This window comes from Drosophila busckii, chromosome 2R (assembly GCF_011750605.1).
Source record: "Drosophila busckii strain San Diego stock center, stock number 13000-0081.31 chromosome 2R, ASM1175060v1, whole genome shotgun sequence".
Taxonomy (NCBI): domain Eukaryota; kingdom Metazoa; phylum Arthropoda; class Insecta; order Diptera; family Drosophilidae; genus Drosophila; species Drosophila busckii.
The window spans coordinates 5,156,561-5,173,613 of record NC_046605.1 but is presented as its reverse complement, the minus strand read 5'-3'; positions in this window follow the sequence as shown (position 1 = coordinate 5,173,613).

Genomic DNA, 17,053 nt, shown 5'->3' with positions numbered 1-17,053 from the left:
CGCTCTCTGAGCAGCAAATGGCGGCGCTCTCAGCTGATTTGTGTTTGTATAGCGCGCTCGCTCTAACGCATGGCGCGTGTTACATTTGAGGGCGTGGTATACAGTTTTGGCTGCTGTTTGTTGTGGCCCCCGCTACGCGCGCTGCTCCCCCCCCCCAGCGAGTTAAAGCAGTGGCGGCTGTACTGCTGGCTGGGGCGGGGGGGTGAGCACGCTGGCTGGCTGCCAAACATGAATAATGCAACAGCAGCAGCAGCAACAGCAGGCGGCGGCAGCAGCAGCAATGTTGCCACCGCCGCCGTTGCCGCTGCCGCTGCCACCGATTGTGGCATCACTTGGAGCCCATGACAGGAATTTTGCGCTCGCTTTGCACAAGATGTTGCTGGCTGGCTGCTGCTGCTGCTGGCAAGGCTTGCTACACAAGTAAGAAGACGTTGCTTGTCGTTGTTGGAGTTGCTGTTGCTGTTGTTGTTGTCCCCATGTGTGTGTGTGCGTTTGGCTTGGCGTCCATGGCTGCTTTTGCTGTAAAAGGCAACAAGAAAAACAAATACAAACAGAACAAGGCAGCAGCACATAAAAAATATAAAAAAAAAAAAGTTTGAAGAAAATCGAGCAGGTCTTATTTATTTAGATTTTTTCTTTAGGCATTTTATGATATACACACACACACACACACACATATTTTTTATTTATTTTATTAAACTTACTGCTGCTGCTGCTGCTTACACAAAAAAAAAAGAGAAAAAGTTCAAGCCACACGCAGCAGTCAAAGCATTTGGCAGGGGTTGCAGCTTTTTGGCCATAAGTATCGGATTCGCATTGTCAGCTTTGCTTATGCCGTTTCTAAAGAATTAATACATACATACAATACATATAAATGTATATATGTATGTGTGTGTATATACAAGTATTGTTGGCTGGCTGGCTTCGTTTATTTATTTAGCTTGAGGTGAAATGTTTTTAGCATTTAGCCAAGTATACACTTGAATGTTGTATTTCTTTTTTATATATATACTATAAGCTGAAGCATGCTTGGCAAACTAGCAAAGCAGTTAAAGCATTTAAAAAGTTTATTTAACTTTCTTAGGCTGCCAACTGTTATTAATTGATAACATGCATGTGAAAACTGCAAGTTATGGAAATGTAAAACTTTTGTAAATTATTCAAAGCGCTTCATATTTCCGCCAGCAACATTTTTTTTTTTTGTTTGCAACGCTTGGCGAAGGATCAATTAAAAGAATTGATAGATGTCCTCAAGTTGACAATGTGTTTTTTATGCCACAATGGCTGCATGTTGCTGACGTTGCTGCTGCCTCCGCCGCCGCCGCCGCTTGTTGTTGTTATTGTCGTCGTTGTCGATGGCTGTCATTGAGTTTCGCATTTCAGAATAAAAATTCAAAAGTGCTGGGCACCCATTTTATGCAAAAAGGGGAGAAACTAACACACACACACACACCTGTATGTGTGTCTGTATGTGTGTGTGGCATGTTTGTACATCAACGCGCATATAACAAATAAACAAACAAACAAGCAAACATATGAGTGCCACAACGAGTGCAGACTTTTCAGCTTGTTGTATGCGCTTGCAATTGTGAATAACAACAACAACAACAACAACTTGGCATAAAACAACAATGTGCTGAAATCTTTTTGCCTTTCTTTCATTTTAGCCAACGCAGTTTGCCTTGTACTCGCACTCGTATTTACTTTTTTTTTCTCTTTTACATTTTTCTTGTATTGCTGCTGCTGCTGCTGCTGCTCTTGTTGCTCGAAAGTGTTGAATGTCTGCGGAAAGTTACAAAGGTGGTGTCGTCGTCGTCGTCGTCGGCGGCGGCAACGTCATCGCTATATTGTGTCCCACTGACTCCCCCAGACTCCCCCCAAACAGCAGCTACAGCATACTCCAACCATTGGCATACCCATCAACATGGCCAGAGCCATTCAGAGACTCAGAATCAGATTCAGCCATTGCTGCTGCTGCTGTTGCTGTTGCTGTTGCTGCTGCGCTATGTGCTTTGGCCCAAGCCCCGAGGGCGCGCTCTTCAACATTTTCTGTGCCGTTTTGCAGTACATGAAGTTTCCATTTTTGTTATACCCTTGACAGTTAATTCTAAGCAGAGTTTAATGTGCTGCGCAAAATGTTGGCTAAACTAGAATATTTTGTTTGAATTTCAAAGCAAACTCAAAGCAAAGCAAATTTAGCTTTAAGCTGTTCTTAGCTGCTACAGAATTCACTTAGGAAATTTTGTTATGTATTTTAGCAAAATATTTAAATCAATAATATTAATTTAAGCGCTGCGCCTCAGACTAAAATGCTTAAGGACTTCGCTGGCAGTCAGCAAACGAATTTATCAAAAGCAACTTTTGAATTTTGTGGCTTATTAAATCGCAACAACAAATGATAGCTGTAAATAATTGTTTTAATTTTTGCGCATATTAACAAACTATATAGTGCTTTTATTTTATTTATAATAAATTGCTTAACAGCATTAATTCTAATGTAAAATGATGTAGAGCCAAAGCAAAGGAAATCTTTAGACTGTGTAGAGTGTTAGGGGCTTAAATTTAAGTCTTTTATAACTTTAATACATTATTGCTATGGCTTCCAGCATGATAGTGTGCTTTATTCTTAATTTAAATTAATGCTTAAATTAAATTAAATTATTTTCAGTTCATATGCAATAAATTATTAAAGCTTTAAAACGAAATTTGTCATGGCGGCAGCTGCTGGGCTTTGTGGCATTTAAAAAATAACGATGTAAGTCATTTATAAATTTATAAATTTTGCTGACTTTAATACTTAAAAAAGAGTTGCTTGTGATATAAAATGGGTAACTGTTAATCGAGCTACTCTAAGTCGACACCATTATTTATTTGTTGTTGCTGCTGTTGGCTGCTGCTGGCTTCTTGTATTCATAGGCAGCTTCCTGGCACGTTTTGTATTGGGTGTGGCAGGCGTAGCATACACCTACACACACACACACAGATACAGACACAAACACACATACGTCATATTTAAGTGTGTGCGTCGCCGAAATAAAAAAAAAAGCTGTGGAGACTTGAGTTTTACTTGTCTTTTGCCGTTGAATTTGCCATTTCAACTTTTTGTGTGTGGCAAAGGGAAAAAGAGCAGAAAGCTTTTTGGTTTGTTGTACATAATATTTTCTAAAAGGATTCGAAACGAGGGCTTTGGTTTTGCGTGCAAAAGTTTTTGTTGCTGTTTGCTGCTGTAGTGTGTAAAATTTTTTTTCTCGCTTTTTTGAGTGCAACGTTAAAGCGCAGCACTTGTGTAACAAGCGCACACAGACACAAAACACACACACACACAGACACAGACAGAGACATAGTGGAAACGTAATATCGGATTTTCGTATTTACGTAACTGCGGTTCTGACACACACACACACAGACAAACACACGTATGTGAAAGCTAAAGCGTCGCCATTGCCAGCGCAGTAGTTTTTGTTGGCCATTGCTGTAGCTGAAGCTGCCAGAGCACTGTGTGTACTTTTGAAACACCAAAAGGTTGCCTTTATAGGGCAGGCACACACACACACATGATCCTGACACACACACAGACACACAACAAAGCAAACATCAGCAGCAGCAGCAGCATACCGCACTCGAAGTGAAACGTAAACTTTGACATCAACCATGCCCCGGATGCCAGGTCTACTTACCCCCCCCCCCCCTGCCTACGCCTGCCAGCTACTCCCCACCACCTAACCCTAGCTTACGCAATTCATCTGCAATTTCTACATCAGCAGCAGCAGCAGCTTCCAGTCTGTGTGTCTGCTTCTCTGTTTGGTTTTTGCCCAAGTTTTCAAAGAGCGAAATGGTTTTTATGTTGCTTTATGTGGGCGCTGGGCAAAAAGGATTTTTGCATGGAGCAGCAGCCATCGTTGACTCTCTCTCTCGCTCTCTGTGTTACCTCCGTTACCATCAAAGTTAAATAGACAGAAAATTGTGTACAATTTTGTGAGCTTGGATTTTTCAATTCGTTGCCTAGCATCATTGACTGCTGAAAGCCTCAAAGCAAAGAGTGAGCCGCATGCTTTTTATTTTATTTTCTGCGCTTCTTTATTTTTGCCCCCTCCACCCCTCCAACGCTTGTTTTATTTCAATTTTGGTTTCTTTACAACGTTTGTGTGTGAGCCTTGAAAGCAACGCGCACCACAAGCAGCCACCGGACCAGCCACAAAGGGCGGCAGCCCTTATATGGAGCCCTGTGGGGTTGGCAAAACGCATCATAGCAAGATGGTGGATTGTGTTTGAAATTCGAGTTTTAGCTGGGGTTGCTTTTCTTTCTTTATTTGCAACTTGGCGTTTGGGGCGTGCCACAAGTTAGTTTTGTTATTGTTTTCTAGCCGAAAGTAAACTTTTGTTGCAAACTTTTTTTAACTAACAACATTTATTGATGGATTGCAAATTGAAGCGGCGAGTTTTAGTCTCAACTTAAAATCAAAATATGCATATGAAAATTATTGCCATATATATAAAGTCTATAAAAATGCTTTAGCTAACTTTAAAATAGTTTGTTTATTAAAATAATTTTGCTTGTCTAAAAGCAAGTGCCTTGCTTCGCTTAATTTGAGCTCTTATTATTTTACTTACTGCAGCATTTTTAGTAGGAATCGCTATTAATATTAATTTGTAGTCTGCTGTGCTTTTGCCAGCTCGATAGACAAGCATTTTAACAGATTTTATGCTTTTTAATTACAGCAAAGTTTATTTAATACATCTCTTTTTTAAACTTAATATTTTTTAAAATTTCTGTATTTAAAAAATTTAAAAATCTCAATATTTTGATATAAAAAAGCTAAAAATGTTAAGGTATACGCAACTGAGTAAGCAATAAATTAAATATATTTATTGATGTTGAAATTATGTAGATTTAGATAATAAACGATTACGTAGACAAGCTCTAAATATGTAAAATGCGATAAATATTTAACTTGAAATTTTAAAAATATTTGCTGCCAGAATTAATTATAATTTTAACAATTTATTTATTTAATATCAATTTTCTACAGTGGACGGTAAAAGTAAAAATGATTACAAAAATTATTTTTTATTTATTTAATTACTTAATTATTTAATTATAAGTTGACATTAACTTTCAACAGTCGACGTTAAAAGCAAATGATTACAAAAATTATTTAAGCACAGAGGTCTCTGTTTTTATTACTAAGCGATTTATTTTAACTACCTTAACTATTAATAATTAACCTAACCCAGAGCTGCTTGAATTTTTTGGTTTTCCCCAATGCTTACAACAAATGTTTGGGCTGTTTAACACTCCCAATCTATAAGCTTAACAAATTTAAAGTGAAATAAGAACTGTATTTTTAAATATTTTTAAGTTTAATTTCAAATATATTTTGTAATCATTTTCCTTTGCCGCCGACTGTTCATAGTTGACATAAAATAAATAAATAAAAAAAGAGTTAATTTTAATTTTTTTTTATTTTATGTCTTAAGTCTTAAGTATGCAATTTCATTTTTAGAAATGTTGCTTAGACTTAAGCTTAACTTTTAATTTAATATTAAGATTATTTTAGATAAACTACAAAGCTTTGGCATTACAATTTAAATAATTAATAATACTGACATCTATATTAAATTGTTAACAAGTCTATTTTTGCATTAATGAGCTCATTAAAAATGTGGCCTATAAGCTCTGCAAGTTACGCCTTAGATCAGTCATATCGATGTCACAACAGCTTATTGTGCAAGGATAAAGCGCAGGCCAATCGCCCAATCGTCCAGGCAACGAACGTGCAACGGCAACTACATGTGTGTATGTGTGTGTGTGTTGTTGTCTGTGTGTTGTTTTTTTAAGCCCGCCGTAAGCAGCTCATTGATCAACAATGAGGCACTCGTGCCGGTTACAGAGTTACGGCCACAGTTCCGCACTAAAGTCGCACTCATTAATGCAGTGTCAATGCCAAATGGATGGGCGAGAGAACTATAGAGCAACGATAGGCAGTGGGTGGAGTGGAGTGGGGGTAGGTGGGAGGTGTGTCGCTCGTTTTTATGCGAACGTGTGCCGGTCATTTTGGTTTGCTGCTTCTTTAATAGACAATGCAAATGCGGGCGCAGTGGGCGTGGCATGCGTGCGAAACGAGCCAAATGAGTTGCTACTACCTTTGCAAACTGCAACTGGAGCGACCTGCCAACCCGCCCGCCAACCCGCGCCGCCCGCTGTGTGCGCGTGTACTCGTGCGTGTAACGCATCTGAAGTGATTTGTAAACAAATTAAAGGCGTGCACGTGTCAGCCTCGTTAAACTTCCACTCCGTTGGCTGTTGGGCATCGAGTCTTGGTCTGGGCCCTGGGAGCGGGTTTACTGTGCGTATGCGTGCCATCATCATAATCAACTTCATCATCGTTGTCGCCGACGACGACGACGTCTGATAGCAACTACTACAATGGTGCAATGAGCTCGCTTTTGCGGTGGGTTGCTGGCTTGGGTGGGTTGGCTTGGCTCTTGGCTTTTGGCTCTTGGCTTGTTTGTTCGGCAGCAGCAGGCGGCGTGTGTGTTGCATTTGCATTTAACGCTCATAAGCGCATTGTAATTATCAGTCGTTGTAATCAGTGGAGTCGTCGACGGCATACAAAGATTCTCTTGTGCCTTTGTGGTTTTAACTTTTGCTCTGGCCACAAGCCAATCTCTTTGATGATCTCAATTAGAGAGCGCACAGGCGGCGGCGGCGTCGACGGCGCTAAACAAAGTCGAGTGGCTAGACCAATGGGTGTGAACTGAACGACTTATTGACATATGACAAGCTGCTTTAATTTATTAATTATATTTAACAATTTAAGCAGCAGCGCTAGTTATTTGAGCTCGCGGTCGATATGGCAAACTCCAATTAAATTTGCTAACATTGCATTTCATCAGCTTGAATATCAAATAATTAAAATAATGTGCACAAACAAACAAAAGATAAACTAACATTTTTTTGCGCTAAAAAAATCAATATAAAAATAGTTTGTATTATGTAAACAAATATCATTTATATTAAATTTTAACGCATGCTCATAATTGTATTAAAATAGAACAAAACTAAATAAATATTAATTTCAATCGTGTCAAAGTTTCGTGTTAAAATATATATATTAAATGCATACAATTTTTTGGCCTGCCTTTTTTTACTATTTATTGTATAGACTTTGTCAGTATGAAATATATTGTTTGAGCATATAAAATTTAAATTAATTTTACTTAAGTGCATAAGTTACATTAACAAATGTTTAACAGTAAGATTTTATGCAAACTGAGCTAATCATTTAATATTAAGTTTAAGTGCTTGTTTAATTTGTTGTTTTAATTATTTTTATTTAATAGCCTCATTCTGTTTTTTTTTTCGAACCATATAGCATTGAAATAAGTCTTAAAACCTTTCAATTATTTTCTCAGCTATTTCATATTTTTCAACTTAAATTTGTTGTAGCGACTGTTGCTTTTAAAACTAATTTTAAGCTTTATGCATTAAAATAGCACAAAACAAAACAAGCAAAGTTCAGCTTAATATGTATTTTAATTGTTGCTATTTTTGTTTTCTTGTCTATTTTTTTCTTTTCATTTCATTTAAATTAATTTTAAATAAACACTTAAGTTACATAAGTTTCTGCTTAGACAATTTGTTGTTTTTTATGGTCAGAAAGAAATTTTCAACTTAATAATTCTCAGAATATAGCATTGAAATAAATTTTAAATAATCTTGCTGAAAGCTTTTCATTTATTTTCGCTGCGTTTTTATATTTTTCGCCTTAAATCGACTTGAGAGCCACAACTGTTGCTGCTTTTGCTAAAAGTTTCATAGAATTTATGCATACTACAACTAAAATTTAAGCTTCCAAGCGCTTCCAAATGCATCAAATTTCTTACTCCTGCCGCATAAAGAGATGAAGTTAGCAGCTTCGTGGCATTCGTGTCATTGACATGAGTTATGCGTGGCTGTCAGTATGCCAAATTAGAATCAAACATTTGTCAGGCACTCGGGGATGGCCAATTGCAAGCGCATAGTTGGAAAGTCGGCATGGCATGGCTCTAAGCGTTCCGTTATGTGTTATGGCCAAATAAGGTTGCCAATTTTTCTTGGCGGCCAAAGGCAGCCATTTCAATAATGTCACCAGCTAGCTATGGTCTATGGCTCTATGGCTGCTACTACTGCGAAGGCTTTTTAAATAATTTGATCCCCTGGGTCCTAATTTGTGACTTGTGCACTGTGTGGCGAAACATGATGTTCCAATGCAGTCAGCAGCCAGCAGCCAGCAGCCAGCCAGCGATTGACTCTTTGTCCTTATGGCACGAGATACGTGTGCACAGCAAGCAAAAAACAGCAGCAACAACAACAACAAGAGTAGTAACAACTTTTATGTGTCCCAAAAGGCAACTAGCGAGTGCTGGGCTGCCATAACTTTTGCGGCGTTGTCATAAAAAATGATTACACGTTGACCCCGCAGCTCTCCAAGCTGCATTTACACTGATTATATGGCACGACATATGTTTGAGCATTTGATTTGCTTAGGCAACGGGTTGAGCATTTTTCGATGTTGACAATCTTAATGAAGTGGTCGGTCGGTCACTTGGCCCACACCAGTGTCAAATTGAGTTATGACTGTGCGATAATGTGCTCTAAAGCGTGCCGACAACGCCCCAGTGTGAGGGGTGGGGTTGGGGGTGGGCAGCAAACTACCCTAATTGAAATTATGCGGCCATGTCATTGGCATTGCAGCGATTGCTCGTTTAGGCATTGCCAAGGGAGCGCTAAAGGATTTTCGTGAACCTTTTGCGGCGGAACTGATTAGCAGACAATATGTCCAAAAAAGCTTGCAGGTCCTGCGGGACCTGTGAGCGCGCACACACACACACACACACTACCCAGTGCAAGCAAAAAGGGAATAAAGTCATGACAAATAAACGGATACATGTGTCGGCAATAGTTTTGCTCATTGCCGCGATAATAATCGACATGCAACAACAATGGGCCTTTTGTCCTTTTGTTCAGCCTAGCCCTCACCCTGCGCTCAACTGAAATTACAGGATCGTTTATAGTACGTGGCAACCAAAACGGGTGCTCGACCAGCTCGAGCCCGAGTCGACCTAAAAAACAACCCTAAGGCGATTATCTCAAGTGCTGTGTGCCCTGCGCCCGTTAAAGTATGCAATGAGGACACTGTTTGTCTGTATTTGTGCATGTGTATGTGTGTGTGTTTGTGTTTGTGCTTGTTGATGCTTATCGATTACACGGCGGCGCGATGAAATCATTACTTCGAATTAAATAAACGTCATACACGCTTTTCGTCAATTTTTGATGTCTCAATGGGCCCAAAGGGGTGGCTGCGCTGCGAGGGTTGGGGGGGTGTGCTTGGCAGTTTGCTTAGCAAATTTTTTGAAAACATGCACTTGAATTATGTTTACCGTAAACAAGCTGTAATAGTAATTAGTTGAGCTTACCGACTTGCCGCTGACTTTTCAACTGCGCCTGGGAGCTTAGCAGCTGCTACAGCACTCTCTCGCTAGTAGTAGAAGCAAACACAAAATAATAATAAAAACAAGCTTTTTTTCTACTACTATTTGTACTTTGTTGTGATTACGGGCGATAAAGCAGCCAAAGAAAAGTAAATCACAATAAACAGTAACAACAGCGAACGAGGAACAAGGCAAAAGAAAGTGTGAATAAAGTCGCGCACAATGATTAACAACAATGGAGCACTAACAACAATGATATATCGTACTATATAGTGTACGCACTGCAACAATATTTGTTAGAAATGAAGAAATCGTAATAATAATTGTGACAACGTCATGAGCACGTCAGACCAGCGACAATATGACAAAAGCAGCAACAACAAAAACAGATAAACAAAATATAAAACTAAAATAAAAATAATAAAATAATGCCTAGCGCTGTTGCTGACCCAACTCTATTGCTGACAGTTACCCTTTAATTAAATCATAAAAAATGAGAAATAAAATGTGAGTGATTTTTACTTACAATGTACACATAATAATATTAAGTGTAGTAAGATTTATTTTATAAATAAAATACTACTATTATGACTATTTTTATAAATAAAATTAATATTAAAAATAACATTTTATTGCTGATAATTTATATATCAAATATTTGCTTTGAAACTAGAGTGTTTTAGATAGTCTTTAATGTTTTAAATAAATACATAAATTCAAAAAAATATATTTAAAGTTTTATATTCATAATGTTACCTATCAATCAAAGCTTCTAGCTTAGCTTAAATTATTTTTAGAAACGACCATTTTAACTAATTCGCAAAAACATGTTAAGGAATATATAAGAATTATTAACAAATTATTGCCAATATTGTTTTAAAATTTGTAGAGAATTTAAAATTTATTTTATTAATATTTTTATGAATTTTTATGAATTTTAAATTTGTATTTGGCGTTTTGGGGGAAATGTTATGAAAATTATAGAATTTCTTTGAACTATTGATAAGTTTTAGCTTTATATTTCTCCCTCTCACTGTCTATATACCCTTTGATAGCAGCAATACAGCGTTACAGGGTATGTCAGCTGTTGCACACTTTCTGAGGGCGACATAAGTGTAAATTAAGTTACTTTGTGGCCAACTGACAGGCCTTCTTCCGTTTGGGCTACTGGTGTTGTTTTTTCTTTGGAGCGGGCTTGGAGCACGTAAATGAAAAGACCAAAGACCGACAATTGTTTTTTTTTTTCACTGCGGGCTGCGACTTTAGCCCTGGAAACCTGTTCATCAATGCTCAGTGCGCTCAGAATGCGTCAGCGTAAAAATTAAATCGTCAACATTTTATTGATTGTTTGGTAGCAAACAACAATTTTTGCATGATCATTGCCGGCTTTTGATTTCATGGGCATTTCCTATTCCAAAAAAAGACTTGTCGTGGGATTTGACGCAGACACCAGCAGCTTTGGAACCAAATGCCGGCACGTACAACTAAAATTATAAGCAGATCTCATAGGGGTAAGACTACTCTATATAGAGAGACCAATTCTCTGGCGGCTCTGAGGGCGTAATGACACAATGCGTTAACCAAATTGCTGGTCAAATTATAGCAATGTGGCAGACAAATCGCAGGGGCACAGGAAATGCGAAATTCGGTAGCCGTTTATTAAAAATATATAGCAAATACTTCAATTCCAAGCTTGGCTACCTGCGTGCCAAAGGATCATCATCAGGCAGAGCCAAGACAGTCGAGCCAAGATGCTGGATGCTGGATCACACGGGCATAGGCGCTGCCATAAATTAGATGCTTATCTTGTTTGCTGCCTGGAGTGGAATTGGAATTGTGAATTGGGAATGAGAACGACACGTTAGTGCTTGTTCTCTGGGTGGTGGTGGCTGGGGACTGTTTTTGACTGTCCCCAATTAAGTGGTAATTTTTATCATTTTGGCGTCGCTTGGCCCAAATATCGCACAGTCAGAGTCCTCTTTGGCATATTTCTGTGCTGACAAACGGAAGCGATACGTTCACATAGTTCTGCTTAAAAAATACCACAGCCTCGCTGAGAGACTGAGAACACAAACTTGCCACTTCAAAGGAAACAAAAACAAACTCAGCATAGGCAAGTTGACTATTTTGCTTTTTTTGTTTTTTCTTGCTGCTTGATAGACTTTTATTTAACTGTGTGAGTTCATAAAATGTATTTAGCATATTGCGGCTAAACAATTGCGCACACTTTGCTTTGTTTATATTGATTATAAGCCTCAAGGCGTAGGTGCGACTTTTGGTCAATGCAACTGACCGTTGTTTGCCAATGGCGTCGCTGCCATCATCATCTTGACTGCAACGCCAACGCCAACGTCAGCGCCAACGCAGCGTGTAGTACGGTAGTCTCTCTTTATTTTGTTTATTGATTGTAGGCGTAGTTGCGTACAAAAACTATTGATTTATTTAGTTAATTAGCAGCTAGCTGCGGTATCAGTTGTGAAACACTTTGATCCTAAACTAGTGTTAAATGATTGGTCTTTAATTTTCGTTTTCTACTGCTAAGCATTTTTATGAGCCGCCTAGGTTTGGAAAGCAGCAAGCTATAGTTAGGTTATACCATAATAATTATGGCAATAGCATTGATTATGGAAGTGTAAATCAAATTTGTTCTTTGGTAATTTGTTAGCTGGATTAAACTTTAGTGTATGGCAACAAAATTGACAGTCAGTTGTTGACTTACGATCTAATGAGAGATAGAGTGCAAAACACAAAATAAAAAGCAAACGGGCAAACATTTAGCAACTGGAGCTAAATTTTAAGCAATTCAGATTTATTTATATGAATTACATTAAATATTATTATATTTTCAATTGCAATAATTATATTAACACTTAAACAGTTTGCTTTAAAATATTTAAAGTAGCGCATATCAGGCGCAGCTTGCGAACGCTAAAAGGATTAACGCTATCGATATCAATTTAGCTATAATTAGCTATAATTTGATGGAGCGTCATCCAGCTTAATAATCGGCTGCGCTTTGATCTTTGCGATAGTCGTGCGTGTTTTCTTTACCGCGTATAATGTCGCAAGTCGCAGTTTTTTATTGCAAATGTAATTTGTTTTGTTATGTTTGTTGTGTTTTATGAGCATTGAATTGTGCAAGTGCTGGTGTTTATGGAAAAAAAGATGCACACAAGTGTTTTATGTTTAATTATGCATAAATTTAGTGCAAATGTCCGTTGGAGCCCTAGCTCATGTGCGTGTGTGTGTAGGTGTAAATGCAAATGGCGCCAAATTACAATTGCGCAAGTGCGTTTTGTTTTGATTTTTTGCTTATTGTTATTATTCACACAAGTGTTTTATTATTAATTTGCATAAATATAAAGTTAATGTGCGTCGTTGCAGTCAAATTCACCTTTAGCTGCTGCGCTAGCTTATGTGCGTGCGCGTGTATGTGTAAATGCAAATGCCGCCCGCTAAATTGCAGTTGTGTGTGTGTGTGTGCGCGCGCTGATCTTTCATTTGCTTCTTTTGCTTTGTTTTTTTTTTTTGTGTGTGTGCATTGTGCTAATTATTTAGCTAATAGTGTATCATCTACTTCATTCGCTTCATCGCTCTCGCTCTCGGTAAGTCACATTTATATTCATATGCGTTTAGTTTATTCCTTGCGCACTTGTTGCAGGCCATGGGGTGTGCTAGCAATCAGCATTTTGTCACGCTTAAGCGCAGTATGTTCTCAGCTTTTGTCTGTGAAGCTTTAGCAGTAAGTTCATTTCTCACACTTTGTGCGCATTTAAATATTTATATTAGCTATTTTCTATATACACATAACATATAGCAAAGTGTATAGGTGTTTATAGTATATTTAAAGTTTTTTCTCTTGCATTAATTTAATATTAACTTATTGCTTTCGCTAAAAGATTCCATGCTCATATTAAAGTTAATAGTATCATAGATTGCTGATAATTTAAAAATCAACATGATTTTATTATAAATTGTTATAAATATTTATAGATATGCTTAATTTATTATTTAATATTTTAGAATTTGTAATATAAAAATGCTTTTGTATTATCTTCCTCTATCTGTCAGCTTTAATTAACGCTGTTCAGATAGCGAGAATCGCACAATTTTACTTTCAATGTGGCTCAGCTTACGTTATTTAATTGATTATGCACAAATTTGATAGCATGTTACGTATCGCACACACACAGCCAAACGCCCACTGACTGGGACACGCCCAGCTCTTAAGTCGAAACGCCTTGCTGGCTGCATTAGGTGTAAGCGTATTGTGTTTAAACAAAATTCTGTAACTTATTGCTACTGAGAATTTGCGTCATTAAAAATAAATATGCTTGCAATTTGCTTGGGCTTTTGGGCATATGGAAGTGAAGCGAAATTTTTAGCTGTGGGTGGGTGTAAGCCATTGACGTTGTTGCTGCGGCATTTCAGATTACCCAAGTGGTGTCAAATGACACGGTTTGCGTGCTTTAATCCATCGAAATACCTGCGGCGGTGCTGCTGCTGCTGCTGCTGCTGCTCTTGATGATGTTGCCACAGAGCAAGCCACCCCGCCAAGCCAAGGCTATTATGTTGGTCACATGCTGTGTGTGCGGCATTGGGTGGGTATGAGTTCTTTTGGGTGGTGGTTGCTGCTGCTGCTGCCACTGGCAACTTGTGCGAAAATTTGTAAAAGTCAAAATCTATCTTTTGAGCAAACAGCAGTCGGAGCAGCAGCAGTGGCAGCTACTTGGGTTCAGGTGGTCGGCGCAGCGGGTTGCCCAAAAAGTGTGCGCAATACAAAAAGCTTGATATTTTATACTAGGCTGACTGACGTGACTGACATGACTGACTGCATTACGTATAAGTACGCATGTGTGTGTGTGTGTGTGTCCGTGTGCATTTGTCGCTTGGCTTGATTATGTAAAATCCCGTGCACGTGCTCAAAGCAAAGATTTTTCCAATGCCCGTGCACGTGCAGCAAGCAAAACCAAAAAACACAACCCACACCCAGCCACCCACCCACCCACTACCCACTCAGGCAAACGGCAAAGCACTCAAAGAGGGGGAAGTTTTGTTTGTGTGCCTGCGCCGTGTGGCGTTTATTCTATTACACAAGTCTATTACGGATAATTCCAGCGTAAGAAGCGTGCACGCCTCAAACTCAGCCTCAGCCTCAGTCTCAGCCTCAAAGGCGCAGGCAAAAACTTGGCAAGCAAATTTTGCTATTAGGCAGTCATTAGAGCAGAAGAGGCAGGCAGTAGTACATAAGTTCTCAGTTCTTGCCCCAAACACAACTCTCTCTCTCTCTCTCTGTCTCTTTCTTTCTCTTGAGGTGGCAAACTATTTTTCACACAATAATAGTTAATAATTATCAATAGAATGCCTTTTTTAACATAAAGCTAAATGTAATGTAATAAAACCGTCGATAATTATCGATAATATATCGATTATTTTTCACAAATCATCGATAATTATCCATAATATGCCTATTTTTAACATATAGCTAAATGTAATGTAATAAGAGTTATTTAAACAATAATATTGTTATACATTTTCATTGTTTAAATTTGCTTTTAAAACAATCGATAGTCAAAAGCTTCTATCAATGGCAGTATAAAGCTATCGATAGTATCGATAGTGCCAACGATGGTTCTACACCTCTTATATCTCTCTCTCTCTCTCTGTCGTTTGGGTTAACATGTTAGCTTTACCTACTAACGTCAACGTATCCGTGTCGTCATCGCCATCGTCATCGTCGCCGTGTCGTCAAGTGTGTAATAAAGCGAAACGCTCCCACAAATTGAGCCACGCTACTTGAACCCTCAATTATGTGGCCATAGGCAGAGCGGCTCATGCCACATGCCACACGCTGGCTGCTTTGTGCTAAAAATGAGTGCAACATATGTCTGTGTTTGCTTCATGGCATTTTGCAGCCCGATTTGCACGGCTATAATTGCTGCTTTGCCTTTGACTTCCACAACTTGTCGTAGTCCTCGTCGTACTCGCCTTGGTGCTTATCATTGCTCTGTTTGGCAGCTGATTAAATTAAAATAAATCATTTAAATAAAAAGAGGCGTTGGCTGTCGAATGGGGTCAGCACTTAAGCAGGCAGCAGCAGCAGCTGTAGCTGGGGGGCAGGTGCAGCCTGCAACAAGATAACTCTTCAAAAGACCAAACTTGCCGCAGTTACATTTTTCCCTTTACTGAGCTCAGCTGACAGCAAAGGGATAATCCGCTGATCAAACAATTCACGTGCTGACTGCCGACAACAACAACAACAAAAAAATAATATAATATGTAAAATGGCTGGCTGACCAACAAAAGCTCAAAAGTTAATACAGCATAACTTGTCGCTTGAACCTTTGTTGCACCCTCTCAATTGGTCTGCTCTGCTCTCTGTTTGTTTGTGCGTATGATTTGCTGGATTTTGTTGCAATATTGTCAACCAATTGTTCAGTCTCTATGGCAAATAATGCGCATTGGCCAAAAACCAACTCTTAGCCTCAACCTCAAAAGTTGTCAACGTACATTTTGCCATTAAAGCGAGCGCTACGTACTGCAAGCAATAATTGTATGGAGAAGCGACTCTGTCTGGACTTCACGGCGTGCAAAGTGCCGCAGCCAAGTGGCGTGAAATCACTTGAAAAATCAGTTTGTAACCCAGGCTGACAAACAAAGGATGCCATTTTACACTAGCCAGACAGACAGACAGACAGCCAGCCAGCCAAACAGTCGACGCAACGCGATGTAGTGACACACGAAGCGAACAACCCACGCACAACGAACAGCGAACAACAATATGGACATGGACACGCAACTCGCTGTAGTCACAATTCGAAGGATTGTTGCCTGTTGCCATTGTGCAACAGCAAAGAGTTTCGATAAGTACAATGGGTTGCTGCTAGACGTTTTAAGCAGCAAAAATCCAATTGAAAATCAGTTGAAATTGAAGTTAGGCTCTTCATTTTCTATCAAGAAATTTTAAATAAAATGTTAAATAAATAAAAATAGAAGATAGAAAAAAGCTCAACTATAAAATATAACAAAAATATTTATTTTAAAACAATTTATAGACAATAGACAGTATAAAATAATATTTTTTCTATTTATTTATCGACTATGGATAGTAATTATGATTTTATTTTGAATGATAATAAATTGGTAAATTTCTCAAAGATTAGATTCAAATCTAGTCAAACTTCTATAACATAATTCTAATCAGATTATATTAGTATACAAAATTAAAAGTGAAATATTTTTGATATTAATTGGAGCAAATTTTGAATTTCTAAATTTCATTTTAAAATATAACTAAAATATTTATTTAAAAAAAATTGATGGACAATAGACGGGATCAAATTTTTTTTCTATAAGTATTGAAGTATATAATAATTGAAGCAAATTTTAAAAAGCGATAAAATATTTTTTTTTATATATATTTTTTTATTTAAGTTCTACTATGGACACTTGATTGTAAAGGAAAATTAAGATTCTATTTACAATGCTAATAAATTGGGAAATAATTCTAATCAGAATATATTAGTATAAAAAATTAAAAACAAAATATATTTAATAATAATTGAAGCAAATTTTGAAT